The sequence below is a fragment of the Saccostrea cucullata genome, unplaced genomic scaffold (assembly GCF_032062105.1).
Source record: "Saccostrea cucullata isolate Sc308-1 unplaced genomic scaffold, CSIRO_AGI_Scuc_v1 ctg6797, whole genome shotgun sequence".
Lineage (NCBI taxonomy): Eukaryota > Metazoa > Mollusca > Bivalvia > Ostreida > Ostreidae > Saccostrea > Saccostrea cuccullata.
Genome location: NW_026928268.1, coordinates 1 through 13,081, shown reverse-complemented (window position 1 = coordinate 13,081; position 13,081 = coordinate 1). Strand labels below are relative to the sequence as shown.

The following is a 13,081-nucleotide window of genomic DNA, read 5'->3' as shown; positions in this document are numbered from 1 at the left end:
GCCCTGCATAAGAACAATTTGAATCCCCTACACTAAGGATGCTCTGTGCCAATTTTCACTTTGGTTCTGGAAAATGATATTGTGAAATTTTAGACAATGATGATAATGGATAAAATTATGTTTTTAAAAAATTTACTGGTTCCTTTAGCTCAGATGGGCTAATAAGTATGCAACAGGCACAGTTTTGGAGTTGACATTGAAATGCGACTGGACATATCTTCAATCTTGTTTTAGAAAACTACATGTACATGCCCTATGTACTGAATTCCTTGGAATCATACACATGTTTATGCCTTTAATTAGTTGTATGTGCCAAAACAACAATTTTTTTTTTACATTATACTGTAAAAAATACACATACATGTATTACAAGATCTTATATTCCTGCTGAAGACAGAGGATCTATCTTAATCATTAGAATAAGTAAGTCTAAACTTTGAAAGGGAAGACCTTAATAAAGAGGTCAACATGCTACACAAACAAAATATTATTATATTTAGAAATAACATTTATTCCAATGTAATTACTGGTACATGTATTTCTGTTACAAGAACTATTTCACTTGTTTGTGGATTTATGTTGTCAAATCAAAATTTAAAAATGATACACAGTGTGTTTAAAAATTGTCTTCACAAACCAAAACTTGACTTATTTTCACTATGCTGTTTATTCCATGTCACATCCAAACAGATGATCTTCTGGCAAATCATGGTCATGCTTGGTATCAAAATTCAGTATTCAGATGAGTTACACCTATCCAAAAGAAATTGAAATTTTTTAATTTATAATTCTTTTACTAATAAAAAGTGCAATTCATGAGATTATAAATTAGATTATCAAATTGAGAGATAAGATATTGTCACATTTTCTGTGTATAATTTGTAAATTTTAATGTACTCTTTCATCAATTAAAAGAAGTTTACACCAATTAAGGCAGTCATTTATGCTATCCCCTAATAAGACAACATACAAGTGCAAAGTAATCATGCACTAGTGGGTTTAGGATAATGTGCTAGAGTATTTATGACAACATACTAGCACGAGGTGACAATGTGCTAGCATGTACGTCAGTGATAATATGCCAGCACACTGAATCCAACATGCAGTGAAGCTAACACTCAACAGATTGTTTAGAGTTGTGTTTGCATGATATTTTGTTTTGTGTAAACACAGCAGCATGTTGTTTAAAGCTGCATTGGAGTGGCAGTCTGTTGAAATTAACATGCTAACACACTGCAACTTCACATCATTGGAACACCATAATTTTAAAACTGGCAAACTAATATCTTATGATTACTAACTAGGTAATTGCAACTGTAAATGCTGATTTCATGGTAACAATAATACCGGTAATTCACTGTATATCTGAGAACTGATCAATTATAATAAGGCGTGTCCAGATAGGGCCACTTGCTAAAGCTCAATAGCACTTTCATAAAAGCGTGCCATCTTACCGACACAAAAGACGCCATTAGGCTATCACACAGCTCGCCATCACAACACTGAAAAACACTTTCGCACTAACACAAGTTCGCACCACACGCTGTCACACTAACACACAACACACTGTCACGCTAATACAATTTCACACAACAAAATATCAGGCTAACACGAGTTCACACAACACACTATCATGCTAACACAAATTCACAAACACGCTGTCTCACTAACACAAGTTCACACAACACGCTGTCTTGCTAACACAAGTTTTACACAACACGTAGTCTCGCTAATACGAGTTCATACAACACACTGTCTAGCTAACACAAGTACACGCAACACACTGTCACGCTTAGATGAATTCACACAACACACTGTCATGCTAACATGAGTTTACACAACAGGCAGTCTCACTAACACGAGTTTACACAATACACTGTCACGCTAACACGAGTTTACACAATACACTGTCACGCTAACACAAAGTCACAAAACAGGCTGTCTCACTATTCACTAACACAAGTTCGCACCAAATGCTGTTGCGATAACACACTGTCATCCTAATACCATTTCACACAACACACTGTCATTCTAATACCATTTCACACAACACACTGTCAGGCTAACACGAGTTCACACAACACACTGTCACACTAACACGAATTCACAAAACAGGCTGTCTCACTATTCACTAACACAAGTTCGCACCAAACACTGTTGCGATAACACACTGTCATCCTAATACCATTTCACACAACACACTGTCATCCTAATACCATTTCACACATCACACTGTCAGGCTAACACGAGTTCACACAACACACTGTCACGCTAACACAAATTCAAAAAACATGCAATATCGCTAACACGAGTTCACATAACACGCAGTCTGGCTAACACAAGTTCACACAATATGCAATCTCGCTAACACGAGTTCACACAACACACTATCATGCTAACACAAATTCACAAACACGCTGTCTCACTAACACAAGTTCACACAACACGCTGTCTTGCTAACACAAGTTTTACACAACACGCAGTCTCGCTAATACGAGTTCATACAACACACTGTCTAGCTAACACAAGTACACGCAACACACTGTCACGCTTAGATGAATTCACACAACACACTGTCACGCTAACATGAGTTTACACAACACGCAGTCTCACTAACATGAGTTTACACAATACACTGTCACGCTAACACGAGTTTACACAATACACTGTCACGCTAACACAAAGTCACAAAACAGGCTGTCTCACTATTCACTAACACAAGTTCGCACCAAATGCTGTTGCGATAACACACTGTCATCCTAATACCATTTCACACAACACACTGTCATTCTAATACCATTTCACACAACACACTGTCAGGCTAACACGAGTTAACACAACACACTGTCACACTAACACGAATTCACAAAACAGGCTGTCTCACTATTCACTAACACAAGTTCGCACCAAACACTGTTGCGATAACACACTGTCATCCTAATACCATTTCACACAACACACTGTCATCCTAATACCATTTCACACAACACACTGTCAGGCTAACACGAGTTCACACAACACACTGTCACGCTAACACAAATTCAAAAAACATGCAATATCGCTAACACGAGTTCACATAACACGCAGTCTGGCTAACACGAGTTCACACAATATGCAATCTCGCTAACACGAGTTCACACAACACACTATCATGCTAACACAAATTCACAAACACGCTGTCTCACTAACACAAGTTCACACAACACGCTGTCTTGCTAACACAAGTTTTACACAACACGCAGTCTCGCTAATACGAGTTCATACAACACACTGTCTAGCTAACACAAGTACACGCAACACACTGTCACGCTTAGATGAATTCACACAACACACTGTCACGCTAACATGAGTTTACACAACAGGCAGTCTCACTAACACGAGTTTACACAATACACTGTCACGCTAACACGAGTTTACACAATACACTGTCACGCTAACACAAAGTCACAAAACAGGCTGTCTCACTATTCACCAACACAAGTTCGCACCAAATGCTGTTGCGATAACACACTGTCATCCTAATACCATTTCACACAACACACTGTCATTCTAATACCATTTCACACAACACACTGTCAGGCTAACACGAGTTCACACAACACACTGTCACGCTAACACGAATTCTCAAAACAGGCTGTCTCACTATTCACTAACACAAGTTCGCACCAAACGCTGTTGCGATAACACACTGTCATCCTAATACCATTTCACACAACACACTGTCATCCTAATGCCATTTCACACAACACACTGTCAGGCTAACACGAGTTCACACAACACACTGTCACGCTAACACAAATTCAAAAAACATGCAATATCGCTAACACGAGTTCACATAACACGCAGTCTGGCTAACACGAGTTCACACAATATGCAATCTTGCTAACACGAGTTCACACAACACACTATCTCTCTAACACCAGTTCACACGACAAATTTTCAGGATAACAAGTTCACACAACACACTGTCACGCTAACACGAATTCACACAACATGATGTCTCGTTAATAAGAATACGCACAACACGCTGTCTCGCTAACATGAGTTTACACAACACGCAGTCTCGCTAACACGAGTTTACACAACACGCAGTCTCACTAACACCAGTTTACACAACACGAAGTCTCGCTAATACGAGTTCAATCAACACTCTGTCTAGCTAACACGAGTTTACACAACACACTGTCACATTTACACTTTATACACGATTTTACACAACACGCTGTCCCGCTAACACGAGTTTACGCAATACATTGTCAAGCTAACAAGAATTCACACAACTCACTGTCAAGCTAACACAATTAAGTTCACAAAACACACTGCCTTGCTAACACAAATTCATACAACACACTGTCTCGCTAACACAAGTTCACACAACACACTCACATTGCTGAGTTTAAAGTAAAGGTCTACCCTAATTTGAAGAGGTTTAAAACTAACATATCTCTATATTAGTAAAAAGCTTCAAATTTAAGACAAAAACATTTATGCAGTAATGTTCCTTAACATGCATCTGGCATATAAAATGAATGAGACCTTAAAAACCTCACAGTACATGTTTACTTAGCTAATTAAAGGTCTAAATTGATGCTATTCAACAATATATATCAACGTTAACATCTCTAAGTATGTGAATGAGTGAAATTCTCAAATAAATATTATAAATCAAAGTATCAATAAGAAGCTGAACCTTACGTCGCAGGTTCCAATTTCATTTGCTAAATGCTTTAGACAGGTTACTCCTATGAGACTGCATAAACCAAGATTCTGTGTCACGGTAGGTGTTAGCACAAAATGGATCTCATACTTCTTAAAGGCAATAAGTGCTGAGTACAAGTCTATATTTGCAGCTAATACCATCCCAAGTGGTGGCACCATGAAATGACTGAAAAATGTATGATTAAGGCAAATAAACAAACATTAAACCATTACAGCAGTCTTATCAAACAAAAAAAGCAAACTTTCTATTATCACAATTTTTTAAAACAAATTTCTTTTGCAATTTTTGTCCTTTTTTGTCAGTAAAGTATGATATTAAATAATTAAGACTTTTTGAGAACATCTATTTATAGCGAGTCCAGACAGCAGCACAAATCCCTGCCCATAATGCGAGCTCTTATGATAACACCTCAAGTGGCAAAAGAAGATTGTGACTTGCACATTGCTCCACACAATTTTTCCGCAGTATACTTTGGACACACAGTGCTTAGCTTCTTTAACATGTTTAAGCTACATTCAAAATTCATTTCTATTTAATTTGAATTAGCTATCCTTACTCATGTTCACATGGAGCTAATGGGAAGTAATTTAACGAGCAGTGAATTCATTCGAATTAAACATTTGAATAAACTCTCAGTGTGAACATTGAGCATGGATGCACCAAATGTCAAATGCGGCTTGACAAGCACAATCTAAATTAAAACTAAATAAGTATCTGCCCTCACCCTTACAGTCACACTGTCAATATATAATTAAATGGAACACTTCTAGTATACCGGTCCCCATAAATATGGCGCTAAAATAGGTGCCGCCGAAGGCGGTATACAATATATAGACGATCGCGTGAGCGATCGACAAAATCGAAAAAGAAACCACAAATTGCAAATTTGACCCAAAATTCATGTTCCTTGTGAAAAATTGAGTTTAAAAAACTGGTTTTTAAACACAGTTTTTTAAATGAGAATTAAAAGATTTTGTAAAATAACGTACATGTTTAGGAAGTATATCTCCATCTTGCGTTGTTTAGGAATGTAGTCACATGATCAATTTTTGACGTAATCTCATAAATATTCATGAGATGCGTCACTTGTGTTTTGACGTAATGAAGAAATGCCTGATAGGACTCAAAGTGCAATGCTATTAAAATTGCGTGATTTTTGTGAGAAATACAGGGATTTAACAAATGTTAGCTAATTACTAGTCATCGATGGATTGAATTGTGCATCATTATCGATTTGAAAAGATAAAATTTATGAATAAGGGGCCTATTTGGACATGATTAGGAGGTCAGGATACAGAGCTGCAGTTAACGGTAAGTCGCTTTTACAATAACTTGCCTAAACTCAGCGCTAAAATCGTCATGTTTCAAAAATTGAGTTGATTTACCCGAACTTTCATTTCTTAATCTTTCCTTTGTAAAGCAAAAATTTCATGAACTAAGCCAAAGTGTAAGATGTCGGCACAATTCGACAGACTGATACATGCAAGTTTCTTATCACAAAAGGCACATGCGCACACATAGTGGCTTTTGTAAGCAAAAATTACATAAATAAGCCCTAAGTCAGAATTAAAGAATACAGAGTGGATTTTATCATTTATTAAAAAAGACAATTAAAAAAAATAAACAACCTAACCCTAATCACTCGATCGGATGCGTTTTGTTGAAGCGAGTGGGAAATTGCGGTTTGTTTACATTCTGCATAGCAACGGCAAGGGAAATAACTGCTCATGTGCAATCGCGTGATTCTGGGGACCGGCATACTAGAAACTTCCCAATTAGTTGAATATATTCTGTAACAGTAGGTGCAGTTTGAATTATAGAGTATGATCACTATGATAGATAGTAGGACTGTTGAAATTACATCCTCAAATTTAAAAAAAAAATAAAATATAAAGCTGTGGGGATTTACAAGGCAAACAGACAGCTTCTGAACTGTAAAACAGATAATATATAAGTGTGTCTGTGTATTTCTAATAACATCAATGTACATCACTGTCATGTAATCAGTAGTGTAAATTTTAAGTAATAAAAATATTCTAACCTTCATTCCAATGGTCCAAGCCAATCATACATTAAAATGTCGCCGTCAGCTCTTTCATCACTCGATACAATTATCCACTGGGGAATCCGGAGCAGAGTCAAGAGTGTTCATCCTTGTTAATGTGACAGTCAGAATTTCCTCGTAAACAATTCACACAAGATTCTTAGAATATATGAATCGGGATAATTCTGCTTAATAGAATAATGTTCCAGAGAAGTGACAAAGTACTTCGTAGCTCCAGATTAAATGAGTGTGCATGTCTACAAACGGATTCTTTGTGATAAAATGTTCAACTTCACAAATCATTCTATTTTCAGTTTGTAAACCATGACAAACATGTGTCCGACGTCGACTCGAAGGGGCACACTAAAAACGGGATATACTAGAGACCTGATATTTACCTGACGTTTTAATTTTAATTAAATGGTAATATTGAGTATTTTAAATTACTTATGTACAGACTTTATGACTTCGAGGCATATGCTATACAAAAATTCAACTGTTTGGAACATTTACAGACAAATTTGGATCAGGTCAAATCAGTGTTTAGTACATCGCGTCTTTAGTACCTTCCTATTTCCCACAATGCCGCGCGTTGTTTACAAACAAGCGCGAAAAAATCCTCTAAACTAGGTACTAATTATTGTTGTGTACATTATCACATTTTAAAATCATTTGAATAAAAAGAAAACAAAGAAACACCGAATCAAAACTATATCTTTTAGATGCATCAACTAAAAATGTGCACATGTATGCAGTAAAGGCTTGGCTGGATATAGTAGACAACTTGTTCCTGAAAGGTTTCTCACATACATGTACTTGTTTTATATAAAAAACAATTAAATATAGCTGGAAGTTTATTTCTTTTTATATCAAATGACAAGATTTTATAAGTTCGAAATTATTTCAGTCAAACTTTTTCATAATATACCAATATTTTAAGCTATCAGAAAAAACGTGTATGAGCTATTAACCCCTAATTATAGGGGCCAGCCCCTTTTCATTAATCTAATATGAAAGCTCTCGTAATTACACAAAACTTTTGTTCTATATTTCTTACCAAATTATTCTCGGTTCAAAAGTTATTACACAAAAAGTAGCAAAAATTCAAGAAAAAAAATTACTAAAATTTGCCGTTTTATAGCTTCCAAACTTTAGGAAATCAGCTTATAATTTTATCGTTCTGCACATCTACAATGTATTGGCTACAAGTTCTCCAACTTTCGTGTAAATATCTGACGTCGTTCTTGAGATTTTTAGTGGAAACGAGACATCAAAATTATCAATTAAAGGGCAATAACTCACGATTAAAGGCATGCATCAAAAAATTGAAAACAGATGTAAATAGGTTTAATTACAAGGTATCTAACCTGAAAGTTTCATAAAAATCAGTCCAAATGTCTTTGAGAAATCGCCTGTCAAAAATCGAGCGGGAAAAAAAAAATAAAATAATAATAAGAAACAGTAGAATAACAGTAGGGTCTTCCGAAGGAAGCGGAAGACCCTAATAAAAATAGTGGAAAAGAAACCTAAGAATAACAAGAAGGTCTTCCGCTGAAGACGGAAGACCTTAATAATAATAAGAAACAGAGTAAAAACAATATGTTCCCCAACTTCGTTTGGGGAACATAATTATAGCTGCATAAGTCAGAGCAGTATACAAACAACATAGATAAACGTAACTGCAATAAAATATGAACAAATGTAATGCAAGATAACCAGCACGAACACGGGTCGCCATTCCACGCCGATACCTGTGACAATAAAGCAGTCAGGTGTAACGAAAGCGACGAGTATACCCTAGTATGGATGTATCGTAGATAATGCTATCAGAAATGGCGTATGCCTATTTACGAGTCGTGTTCAGCTTTAATATCGTATCTGGGTAACGGCTTGATTTTATTTAAACAGTAAATATAACACTTTACAAATTTACCAATTACACTGCGATCTCTATCTGGAGAGCTATAACTACCTCAAAATATTGTGTGAAAACCCTAAATAAAAATCAATGCAGCACTTTCCTTTCTAAAAAAAAAAACAGAAGGAATTTTAAGGAAACTGCGTTCAAATTTACATATTTTAATTTTTCGGACTAACCAATTAGTGCGGATTTTCTAACGGGTTAGCATAGTTCCGACCGATTAATTGATTAACCGGTTACAAATTGTCATCCCTAGTATATATACACTATTCTTTTTACCAAATACAGAGGACCTGTGTATCCTTTGGGTGCGCTGATATGGTATTTTTTACTTTACTCTTAATGACTCTAAAATCCGAACTCCCACTTGATCTGCTACGGAGATTGTTTGTTTCTCACCAAGTGTGGGGGGGGGGGGCAAAGAATGAATCTTCATATAACTCTGCTTTCTCGCACTTTTTTAAATGCAGAATTTTACCTTTTCAAATCATAACATTGTCATATGATAGCTAAAGTCGTGAAGCATAGTCTGTATAAATACTCATGAGAGATTTTTTAAGAAAGAGACTTTCAATATATACATGATATTAAATATATAAATCGTATACTTCATGGTATAATCCCGGCTTAACCATTACAGGTATGGAGGTAATCGTATTATTTGAATGAGAAAGCGGGGCGTCTTAAATTAAAAAAAAAATGAATAACTGACCCATAAAACCAATCTTGTTTTGTGTTAGAGACCGGCAAAATATAAGCATAGATTCTTGATTAAATTATATGACAGATTATTCCACTAAACTTACGAATTATATTTGAAATGGCTCACTATAAATTCGTTAAGACACATGGAATCTGTAAACAGAGCGATTGCATTGATATAGCTTTCAGTTTGAGCAAAATCCTGTTTATTCATGCCAAACAAGTTTTGATCTTTTCGTATTGGAATTCAAAAATTCTTGAAATTCACTCGTGTATTTTTTTTTTTGTTTTTTGTTTTTTTTGTTTTTTGTTTGTTTGTTTGTTTGTTTTACGAGCTCTCTCTGCGTTGTAAGATAAATGATAATTCACTTCAAAATATTTTTAATGCCCTTTTCCTTTTTATCGATTTCCCCCTAAATACGATGATCGGACATGTGAAAAGCCTATACAAGTGCATTTTCTAGCTTTAAAAAATTATGCTTTAAAATACCTGCGAACATGGAATTTTTTACATGACCTGAAAATTTCCGAGGCCAAAATAAAAAAAAATACCTTTGTTTCCCCTATAACGCGACCTACCCAAATTAATTGCGCCGACTAAAATGATTTTTTAAATAAGATGATAATTCAAATAATTTATTGTTATTGTTAACCAGATTTTATAAAATACATATACAATTTCATCACAATAAGTTTTTATCAGAACTGCCGACATTGTGCTACTGTGATTTTCAAGCATTTGTTGGAAACAAAATGACGCCCAGATGTGATTATAGAGAATTAGTTCTTCATAAAACAACGGCAACGTATTGTGCCTTTGGCTAATAAGAATTCTTTACTCTTGAAAGAATTTGATAATTACTTGTGACTTAAACAGAACATTTGAGAAAAAAAATTATTTCAATTATGTGTCTAAGCATCTTTAATAAATAGGTGCATTATAATCCTAGCTACAGACATCTCTATCGCCTTTTTACGTGACGTTATATTACAAAAATGACGTTCCTAATGCATTTTTCCATCAAAACAATACCATATTACAAGATCTCGTTTTGAATAAGTAAAATATATATCGAAAAAAGAAAAACGGTTATGAAAAGCTTAAAGTCTACACTATCGATAATAAAAATCATGTTAATTTTGGGGATGAGGCCATATTTTATGGTTCGTGGATTAAACTCTTTCATCGTTCAAAGATTTTTTTTCAGACATACATGTTAAAAAAAAATGAATCTGAAATAATTACAGAGACATTAGATAGAATTCTATCTTTGGACAAGTGGTGGCAAAAAAATACAACATTATTAAGTATTTGAACACAGTTATGTGAATATTTACTAACAGCATGCACAGTGAGTAGACTCTGTTCTCGATCTTAATTACATTATAAACACCAGCTACAGTTTTAAATCATTATAAAGAACAGCTTATAGTTTTAGTCTTTTTTCTACCTGCATTCCTTCATTTTTTCAAAATTCATTTAACATCCAAGGGCTGTCCTACATAACCATTAGTCCAATAAACATTTTCTTGACTTTTTCATTACTGGTAAGGTGACTGCACGTTAAATGTTTGTTGGTTGCACTGGGTCAATAGGTAATACCTATCAGTTTAAAAACGCACTTTTAGTTTCAAGGTGCAATAATATTAAAATATAATTTCTAACCTTTTATAAACTTTCACATATACAAGTTTAGTTTCCTCAATTTATATCTTTTTGTTTACATTAATTAATCAACAGCTGCTCAATTATGGCATTTGTGATTATTTTATTGCAGCGATTTTGATTGTAATACAATTTTCTTTGATAACGCTTTTCCTAAAATAAGAAAAAGATGTACTCAGCAGGCACACAACATTGAATAAACTTTGAATCAACGTTGTTTTTCTATGTTTATTCAACATTGACTTTATGTTAGATTTTGAAAATTTGTATCAACGTTGAAGTCTTAACATTGAATCAAAATTGATAATCAACGTTGATTATATGTTGATAATGTTGTATTTTTTTGCCACCACTTGTCCAAAGATAGAATTCAATGCATTGATCATGAAACTACAATGTAATGTGTACATTTTTTTCCTTCAGTTAAATTTTTTGCACCTTATATATAATGTAGTAAATGCGTATACATATACACTGTATGTAACTTTACGAATGGTTGATGCATAGTGTTTTAACTTTTATAACTATGTATGTATGCATTATGTAGCAGTACTTTAAGCTATTTGGATATCCATATGATATTGATTAATAATTATTTGTTATAAAATTCCAAATCTGTTTCTTTACATAATTAAGTAATTCTTGCAGTGTTTCTAGTAAAGAATGTGGATTTTAGTAAAAATGATAAGTATTTCATTTACTTAGTGGTCTTGTAAGTAATAATATTCTAGATTTTAATAAATTTCAGTATTACGTTTACTTAGTAAATTCATAAAATAAAGTAAATAGAAACTATATTATCTCCAAATTAAGTAAAGATAATTTACCAAAAAATAAGTTGTTCATTTACTAAGTAATATAATTCCTATTGTTTAAGTAATATTCTATTGATACTTAGTAAATCATTTAATAAGTAAATGAATTCATCCTTATTACTAATTATGTTTACAATTACTAACCATGATTGTCATTTACTTGCTATTCTGACTAAAAAAAGTTTTACTTGTTTTTAAAATAAGATATTAGATTAAGAAAAACTAGTAATTATTAGTAATCCATTTAGTCAGAATAGCAAGTAAATGACAATCATGGTTAGTAATTGTAAACATAATTAGTAATAAGGATGAATTCATTTACTTATTAAATGATTTACTAAGTATCAATAGAATATTACTTAAACAATAGGAATTATATTACTTAGTAAATGAACAACTTATTTTTTGGTAAATTATCTTTACTTAATTTGGAGATAATATAGTTTCTATTTACTTTATTTTATGAATTTACTAAGTAAACGTAATACTGAAATTTATTAAAATCTAGAATATTATTACTTACAAGACCACTAAGTAAATGAAATACTTATCATTTTTACTAAAATCCACATTCTTTACTAGAAACACTGCAAGAATTACTTAATTATGTAAAGAAACAGATTTGGAATTTTATAACAAATAATTATTAATCAATATCATATGGATATCCAAATAGCTTAAAGTACTGCTACATAATGCATACATACATAGTTATAAAAGTTAAAACACTATGCATCAACCATTCGTAAAGTTACATACAGTGTATATGTATACGCATTTACTACATTATATATAAGGTGCAAAAAATTTAACTGAAGGAAAAAAATGTACACATTACATTGTAGTTTCATGATCAATGCATTGAATTCTATCTTTGGACAAGTGGTGGCAAAAAAATACAACATTATTAAGTATTTGAACACAGTTATGTGAATATTTACTAACAGCATGCACAGTGAGTAGACTCTGTTCTCATCTTAATTACATTATAAACACCAGCTACAGTTTTAAATCATTATAAAGAACAGCTTATAGTTTTAGTCTTTTTTCTACCTGCATTCCTTCATTTTTTCAAAATTCATTTAACATCCAAGGGCTGTCCTACATAACCATTAGTCCAATAAACATTTTCTTGACTTTTTCATTACTGGTAAGGTGACTGCACGTTAAATGTTTGTTGGTTGCACTGGGTCAATAGGTAATACCTATCAGT

At 33.4% G+C, this 13,081-nt stretch overlaps 1 long non-coding RNA gene across 1 annotated transcript; it reads right to left on the bottom strand.

Moving 5' to 3' along the window:
• Positions 1-569: 569 nt before the first annotated feature.
• Positions 570-7,264, bottom strand: LOC134277002 (uncharacterized). Its single transcript, XR_009994161.1, has 3 exons — positions 6,762-7,264; positions 4,696-4,885; positions 570-753 (listed from the first exon to the last, which is right to left on the bottom strand). It is a non-coding gene; the product is annotated as an uncharacterized LOC134277002 (long non-coding RNA).
• Between the last annotated feature and the right edge of the window lie 5,817 nt (positions 7,265-13,081).